Source organism: Triticum urartu, chromosome 2 (genome assembly GCF_003073215.2).
Source record: "Triticum urartu cultivar G1812 chromosome 2, Tu2.1, whole genome shotgun sequence".
In the NCBI taxonomy this organism is placed as follows: Eukaryota; Viridiplantae; Streptophyta; class Magnoliopsida; order Poales; family Poaceae; genus Triticum; species Triticum urartu.
The window spans coordinates 271,625,216-271,634,490 of record NC_053023.1 but is presented as its reverse complement, the minus strand read 5'-3'; positions in this window follow the sequence as shown (position 1 = coordinate 271,634,490).

Here is a 9,275-nt window from a genome sequence, read left to right as displayed (position 1 = left end):
GCATAATCTCATAGTCATAGGAACATGTATAAGTTATGGAGAAAGCAATAGCAATAAACTAAACGATCATAATGCTAAGCTAACGGATGGGTCAAGTCGTCCCGTTCATCAAATGACAAGTCATGTCTATGGCTAGTACACTTAACCATCTTTGATTAACGAGCTAGTCAAGTAGAGGTATACTAGTGACACTTTGTTTGTCTATGTATTCACACATGTACTAAGTTTCTGGTTAATACAATTCTAGCATGAATAATAAACATTTATCATGATATAAGGAAATATAAATAACAACTTTATTATTGCCTCTAGGGCATATTTCCTTCACCAACATGTGTCTACAAGAATTAAGTTGCGTAGTAGACATCAAGCTATTTTCTGGCGCCGTTGCCGGGGAGGTGAGTGTATGAAGGTGTTTCTTTAGATCTTGCAATTGAATCTTTTAGTTTCTTGTTTTATCACTAGTTTGGTTTATAAAAAGAAAACTACAAAAAAATACGGAATTGAGGTTGCATCAAATTACTGTTCATTTTTACAATATCTTTCTTGAAAATGATGGTTTGAAAAATTGTACTCAGTTGTTAGAAGAAGAAGTCAATAAAATGTTTGGCACAAAATATTTGAATGATGAGCATGATTGCAATATTGCTAGTATGAATTCTTTGAATATCCATGATGCTAATGATATGCAAAGCTATAAGCTTGGGGATGCTATGTTTGATGAATATGATATTTTTAGTCCCCTAACTTTTGATAAGAACATTTATTATGATGAAATCATGCCTCCTATTTATGATTATTATAATGATTAAAATGGATTTGGAGAGGTCATGACTTTATTTAATGATGAATCCACCATTTTGGATGAGGCTTCAGTTGACTATGATAACAAAGTTGCTATCTATGATGATTATGGTGATTACATGTATGCTATAAAGAATAATGATAACCATGAAACTTGTCGTCATGATTTTAATTTTCACTCTCATGATAGTTATTTTGTTGAGTTTGCTCCCACTACTATTGATGAGAATAAATTTGCTTATGTGGAGAGTAACAAAATTTATATGCTTATGTATCATGAAAAGAATGATTTATGTGATGGTTATATTGTTGTATTCATTCATGATGCAACTTAATATTATTATGAGGGAGGAACATATGCTTGTAGGAATTGCAATAATATCAAGTTTCCTCTCTTTATGTTGAAAGTTTTGAAGTTATGCTTTTTTGCCTTCCTATGCTAGTTGATTCTCATTCCCATAAGTTGTTTGCTCACAAAATCCCTATGCATAGGAAGTGGGTTAGAGTTAAATGTGATAGTCATATGCTTCATGATGCTCTCTTTATGTTTCAATTCTTATCTTTCATGTGAGCATCATTGAAATCATCATGCCTAGCTAAAAAGGCATTAAAGAAAAGCGCTTGTTGGGAGACAACCAAATACTTTTACCTAATGTTTTTGTGTGTTCACATTATTAGGCTACTTTAGTAATCATTTTTATTGCTTCGTTTCAATAAAGTGCCAAGTAAGACCTTTGGGATGGCTTACGGTGATGGTTGATTTGATCTTGCTGAAAAACAGAAACTTTTGCCCTCAGGAAAACAATTATCATTTTTAACATAAGCGTGATAAAATACTGATTATTTTTGAAGAATATTAATAGACAAATTACATATTTTTTCCTGTTTTTTTAGAATTTTTGGAGTAGCAGAAGTATGGTCGGAGTACAGATTACTACATACTGTTCTGTTTTTGACAGATTCTGTTTTGAATGCATAGTTTGCTTATTTTCTAGTTTCTATGGCTTATATTGCTCAATATAAATTGTGGAAATGATATGCTACATTAGGAATTGTGTGGAAAAAAACTATGAATCTTGTCTTTGACAGTACTAAAGTGAAATGTTTTGCTCTTTATCATACTGACCTATCTCACGAAGTTCCGTTAAGTTTTGTGTGATTGATGTTTTCAAGTTTTGGGTGAGATGTCGATATGAGGAAAATAAAGAGTGACAAGACCCTAAGCTTGGGGATTCCCAAGTCACCCCAAGGTAATATTCAAGGAAGATCCAAGCAACTAAGCTTGGAGATGCCCCGGAAGGCATCCCCTCTTTCGTCTCCAACATTATCGGTAACCTCACTTGGAGCTATGTTTTGATTTGTCACATGATATGAGCTTTACTTGGAGAGTCATTTTATTTTGTTAGGATTTGCTTTCTGTTATTTAGGATAATTTTTTGCATCTTTTATTTCAAAAAAAGTGGCAATGATAGCCTTTGCCATGCTTATTTTGCAAGTATACATGTTGCTGTTTGAAAACACAAAATTTACCGTTGTTGCAAAAATTCCCTAGAAAAGTCAGAATGTGATAAAATGTTGAAACTTTCTGCAAAATGAGCTCTGATAAATTTTCTACAGTGTGGAAAATTATCATAACTTTTGGAGTTAGGTAACTATTGATGCTCTTGCATTCTTTACAGGTTGTACTGTTTTGGCAGATTGCTGTTATGTTTGCATTGTTTGCATATGTTTGCTTGTTTAATGATTCTATTTGAGGATAGGAGGATTAAATATGCAGAGGCATTTAGTATGCAATGTTGAATAATAATTTTAGTGATTTGCTATAGAAGAGAATGATAAGGTTTTTGCATTGGTTTATAGTAACTTATCTCACGAGTCCTTGCTAAGTTTTGTGTGGATGAAGCTTTCGAGATTTAGGAAAACCGTGATATGAGAAGAATTAAGGAGACACAAAAGCACACCATCTCTTCACCGAACTAGTGCACCTATACAATTTGCCATTGTATTGGGTGTGTGGGGGACACAACCGATTTCTTGTATTTGATTGCAGGGTTGTTTGAGAGAGACCATCTTCATCCTATGCCTCCCACGGATTGATAAACCTTAGGCCATCCACTTGAGGTAATTTTATATGCAAGGAAGCGGAAAGAAACAATAGCAATCACAACATAACGAGAGGTAATTTAGTAACATGAAAATTTCTACAATCATATTTTCCTCTCCCATAATAATTACATGTGGGATTATAAGAAAATTCAACAAAATAGATATCACATAAAATATTTTCAACACTATCCACATGCATGGAAAGTTGACACTTTTCCAAAATAGTGGGATTAACATTAACTACAGTCATGACCTCTTCAAACCCACTTTCAGTATTATTGCAAACTCTATTATCAATCTCATAATCATCATGGGGAGTAAAAAAAATTTCAAGATCAAAAGAAGAATCACCCCAATCATGATCATTGCAACAAGTAGTGGACATAGCAAAACTAGCATCCCCAAGCTTAGAGTTTTGCATATTGTTATCATAATTGACATTCATAGAATTTATACTATCATCATTGCAATCATGCTTTCTATTCAAAGATCCATCGTGAATCACTCCATAAAGTACTTCATCACACTTTTCAGATTCACAAATTTCAAGCAAAACCTCATAAAGATAATCTAGTGCAGAAAACTCACTAGCAATTGGTTCATCATAATTTTATCTCTTAAAAAGATTAGCAAGTGGATGAGGATCCATAGATCCTAGGCTCTCTGTTTAGTAATAAATAAACAACTATTCCAACCAAATGAGCAAACGAGCCAAGTAAGACATAAAAGGAAACAAAAAGACGAACAGAAGAAGGGCGAATAAAACGGCAAGGGTGAAGTGGGGGAGAGGAAAACGAGAGGCAAATGGAAACTAATATAATGCGGTAGATAAGGGTTTGTGATAGGTATTTGGTATGTTGACTTTTGCGTAGACTCCCCGGCAACGGCGCCAGAAATCCTTCTTGCTACCTCTTGAGCACTGCGTTGGTTTTCCCTTGAAGAGGAAAGGGTGATGCAGCAGAGCAGCGTAAGTATTTCCCTCAGTTTTTGAGAACCAAGGTATCAATGCAGTAGGAGGCCACGCACGAGTCCCTTGCACCTACACAAACAAATAAACTCCTCGCAACCAACGCGATAAAGGGGTTGTCAATCCCTTCACGGTCACCTACGAGAGTGAGATCTGATTGATATGATAAGATAATATTTTTTGGTATTTTTATGATAAAGAGAAATAAAGATGCAAGTAAAATAAATGGCAAAGGAAATAACTAAGTATTGGAAGATTAATATGATGGAAAATAGACCCGGGGGCCATAGGTTTCACTAGTGGCTTCTCTCGAGAGCATAAGTATTACGGTAGGTCAACAAATTACTGTTGAGCAATTGACGGAATTGAGCATAGTTATGAGAATATCTAGGTATAATCATGTATATAGGCATCACGTCCGAGACAAGTAGACCGACTCCTGCCTGCATCTACTACTATTACTCCACACATCAACCGCTATCCAGCATGCATCTAGAGTATTAAGTTCAAGAGAACAAAGTAACGCTTTAAGCAAGATGACATGATGTAGAGGGATAAACGCATGCAATATGATATAAACCCCATCTTGTTATCCTCGGTGGCAACAATACAATACGTGCCTTGCTGCCCTTACTGTCACTGGGAAAGGACACCGCAAGATTGAACCCAAAGCTAAGCACTTCTCCCATTGCAAGAAAGATCAATCTAGTAGGCCAAACCAAACTGATAATTCGAAGAGACTTGCAAAGATAACCAATCATACATAAAAGAATTCAGAGAAGATTCAAATATTTTTCATAGATAAACTTGATCATAAACCCACAATTCATCGGTCTCAATAAACACACCGCAAAAGAAGATTACATCGAATAGATCTCCACGAGAGAGGGGGAGAACTTTGTATTGAGATCCAAAAAGAGAGAAGCAGCCATCTAGCTAATAACTATGGACCCGGAGGTCTGAAGTATAACTACTCACACTTCATCGGAGAGGCTATGGTGTTGATGTAGAAGCCCTCCGTGATCGATACCCCCTCCAGCAGAGCTCCGGAAAAGGCCCCAAGATGGGATCTCGTGGATAGAGAAAGTTACGGCGGTGGAATTAGGGTTTTGGCTCCGTATCTGGTAGTTTGAGGGTACGTAGGTATATATAGGAGGAAGGACTACGTCGGTGGAGCAACGTGGGCCCCACGAGGGTGGAGGGCGCGCCCCCTACCTCGTGCCTTCCTGGTTGATGTCTTGACGTAGGGTCCAAGTCCTCTGGATCACGTTCGTTCCGGAAATCACGTTCCCGAAGGTTTCATTCCGTTTGGAGTCTGTTTGACATTCTTTTTCTACGAAACTCTGAAATAGGCAAAAAAACAGCAATTCTGGGCTGGGCCTCCGGTTAATAGGTTAGTCCCAAAAATAATATAAAAGTGTATAATAAAGCCCAATAATGTCCAAAACAGGATATAATATAGCATGGAACAATCAAAAATTATAGATACATTGGAGACGTATCAAGCATCCCCAAGCTTAATTCTTGCTCGTCCTCGAGTAGGTAAATGATAAAAACAGAATTTTTTATGTGGAATGCTACTTGGCATAATTTCAATGTAATTCTCTTAATTGTGGTATGAATATTCAGATCCGAAAGATTCAAGACAAAAGTTCAATATTGACATAGAAATAATAATACTTCGAGCATACTAACTAAGCAATTATGTCTCTTCAAAATAACATGACGAAAGAAAGTTATCCCTACAAAATCATATAGTTTGGCTATGCTCCATCTTCACCACACAAAGTATTTAAATCATGCACAACCCCGATGACAAGCCAAGCAATTGTTTCATACTTTTGGTGTTCTCAAACTTTTTCAATCTTCACGCAATACATGAGCGTGAGCCATGGACATAGCACTATATGTGGAATAGAATGGTGGTTCTAGAGAAGACAAAAAGGGAGAAGATAGTCTCACATCAACTAGGCGTATAAACGGGCTATGGAGATGCCCATTAATAGATATCAATGTGAGTGAATAGGGATTGCCATGCAACGGATGCACTAGAGCTATAAGTATATGAAAGCTCAACATAAAGAACTAAGTGGGTGTGCATCCAACTTGCTTGTTCACGAAGACCTAGGGCATTTTGAGGAAGCCCATCGTTGGAATATACAAGCCAAGTTCTATAATGAAAAATTCCCACTAGTATATGAAAGTGATAGCATAGGAGACTCTCTATCATGAAGATCATGGTGCTACTTTGAAACACAAGTGTGGAAAAAAGGATAGAAGTTTTGCCCCTTTTTATTTATTTATTTATTTATTTATTTATTCTTTTTTTGGGCCTTCTTCTTTTTTTATTTGGCCTTTCTCCCCTTTTTTTATTGGGATAATACTCTACGAATGATGATCATCACACTTCTATTTATTTACAACTCGATACTAGAACAAAGTATGACTCTATATGAATGCCTCCGGTGGTATATCGGGATAGTAATAATGCATGAGTGACTTATATGAAAGAATTATGAACGGTGGCTTTGCCACAACTAAAATGTCAACTACATGATCATGCGAAGCAATATGAAAATGATGGAGCATGTCATAGTAAACAGAACGGTGGAAAGTTGCATGGCAATATATCTCGGAATGGCTATGGAAATGCCATGATAGGTAGGTATGGTGGCTGTTTTGAGGAAGGTATATGGTGGGTTTATGGTACCGGCGAAACGTGCGCGGTATTAGTGAGGCTAGCAATGGTGGAAGGGTGAGAGTGCATATAATCCATGGACTCTACATTAGTCATAAAGAACTCACATACTTATTGCAAAAATCTATTAGTTATCGAAGCAAAGTACTACACACATGCTCCTAGGGGATAGATTGGTAGGAAAAGACCATCGCTCGTCCCCGACCGCCACTCATAAGGAGGACAATCAATAAATACATCATGCTCCGACTTCTTAACATAACGGTTCACCATAAGTGCATGCTACGGGAATCACAAACTTCAACACAAGCATTTCTCAAATTCACAACTACTCAACTAGCATGACTCTAATATCACTATCTCCATATCTCAAAACAATTATCAAGTTTCAAACTTCTCATAGTATTCAACACACTCATAAGATTTTTTTATTAATCTTGAATGCCTAAAATAATTAAAGCAAATTACCATGCTGTTTTGTAGGACTCTCAAAATAATCTAAGTGAAGCATGGGAGAAAAAAAGTTTCTATAAAACAAATCCACCATCGTGCTCTAAAAGATATAAGTGAAGCACTAGAGCAAAAACTATATAACTCAAAAGATATAAGTGAAGCACATAGAGTATTCAAACAATTTCCGAATCATGTGTGCCTCTCTCAAAAAGGTGTGTGCAGCAAGTATTATTGTGGAAAACTAACAAATAAAGAATCAAATAATACAATACGCTCCAAGCAAAACACATATCATGTGGTAAATAAAAATATAGCTCCAAGTAAAGTTACCGATAGAAGTAGACGAAAGAGGGGATGCCTTCCGGGGCATCCCCAAGCTTTGGCTTTTAGGTGTCCTTAGATTATCTTGGGGGTGCCATGGGAATCCCCAAGCTTAGGCTCTTTCCACTCCTTGTTCCACAATCCATCAAATCTTTTACCCAAAACTTGAAAACTTAACAACACAAAACTTAAAGTAGAAAATCTCGTGAGCTCCGTTAGCGAAAGAAAACAAAACACCACTTCAAGGTACTGTAATGAACTCATTCTTTATTTATATTGGTGTTAAACCTACTTTATTCCAACTTCTCTATGGTTTCTAAACTATTTTACTAGCCATAGATTCATCAAAATAAGCAAACAACACACAGAAAACAGATTCTGTCAAAAACAGAACAGTCTGTAGTAATCTGCAGCTAACGCAAGTTCTGGAACCCCAAAAATTCTAAAATAAATTGATGGACGTGAGGAATTTATCTATTAATCATCTGCAAAAATAATTAACTAAATAGCACTTTCCAAATAAAAATGGCAGCAGTTCTCGTGAGCACTAAAGTTTCTGTTTTTTATAGCAAGATTAAAAAGACTTTCGCCAAGTCTTCCCAACGGTTCTACTTGGCACAAACACTAATTAAACAAAAAAAACAACCAAAACAGAGGCTATATAAATTATTTATTAAATAACAGCAAGGAAAAATATTGGGTTGTCTCCCAACAAGCGCTTTTCTTTAAAACCTTATAGCTAGGCATTGATAATTTTAATGATGCTCACATGAAAGACAAGAATTGAAGCACAAACAGAGCATCATAAAACACGTGACAAACACATCTAAGTCTAACATACTTCCTATGCATAGGCATCTTAAAGGAAAACAAATTATCATAGCAAGCAAAAACTAGCATATGCAAGGAAGCGGAAAGAAACAATATCAATCTCAACATAACGAGAGGTAATTTAGTAACATGAAAATTTCTACAATCATATTTTCCTCTCTCATAATAATTACATGTGGGATCATAAGAAAATTTAACAAAATAGCTATCACATAAAATATTTTCAACACGATCCACATGCATAACTACAGTCATGACCTCTTCAAACCCACTTTCAGTATTATTGCAAACACTATTATCAATCTCATAATAATCATGGGGAGTAAATAAAATTTCAAGATCAAAGGAAGAATCACCCCAATCATGATCATTGCAACAAGTAGTGGACATAGCAAAACTAGCATCCCCAAGCTTAGAGTTTTGCATATTATTAGCACAATTGACATTCATAGAATTTATATTGTCATCATTGCAATCATGCTTTCTATTCAAAGATCCATCGTGAATCACTCCATAAAGTACTTCATCACACTTTTCAGATTTCACGAATTTCAAGCAAAACCTCATAAAGATAATCTAGTGCAGAAAACTCACTAGCAATTGGTTCATCATAATTGGATCTCTTAAAGAGATTAGCAAGTGGATGAGGATCCATAGATCCTAGGCTCTCTGTTTAGTAATAAATAAACAACTATTCCAACCAAATGAGCAAACGAGCCAAGTAAGACATAAAAGCAAACAAAAAGACGAACAAAAGAAGGGCGAATAAAACGGCAAGGGTGAAGTGGGGGAGAGGAAAACGAGAGGCAAATGGAAACTAATATAATGCGGGAGATAAGGGTTTGTGATGGGTATTTGGTATGTTGACTTTTGCGTAGACTCCCCGGCAACGGCGCCAGAAATCCTTCTTGCTACCTCTTGAGCACTGCCTTGTTTTTCCCTTGAAGAGGAAAGGGTGATGCAGCAGAGCAGCGTAAGTATTTCCCTCAGTTTTTGAGAACCAAGGTATCAATCCAGTAGGAGGCCACGCATGAGTCCCTTGCACCTACACAAACAGATAAACTCCTCGCAACCAACGCGATAAAGGGGTTGTCA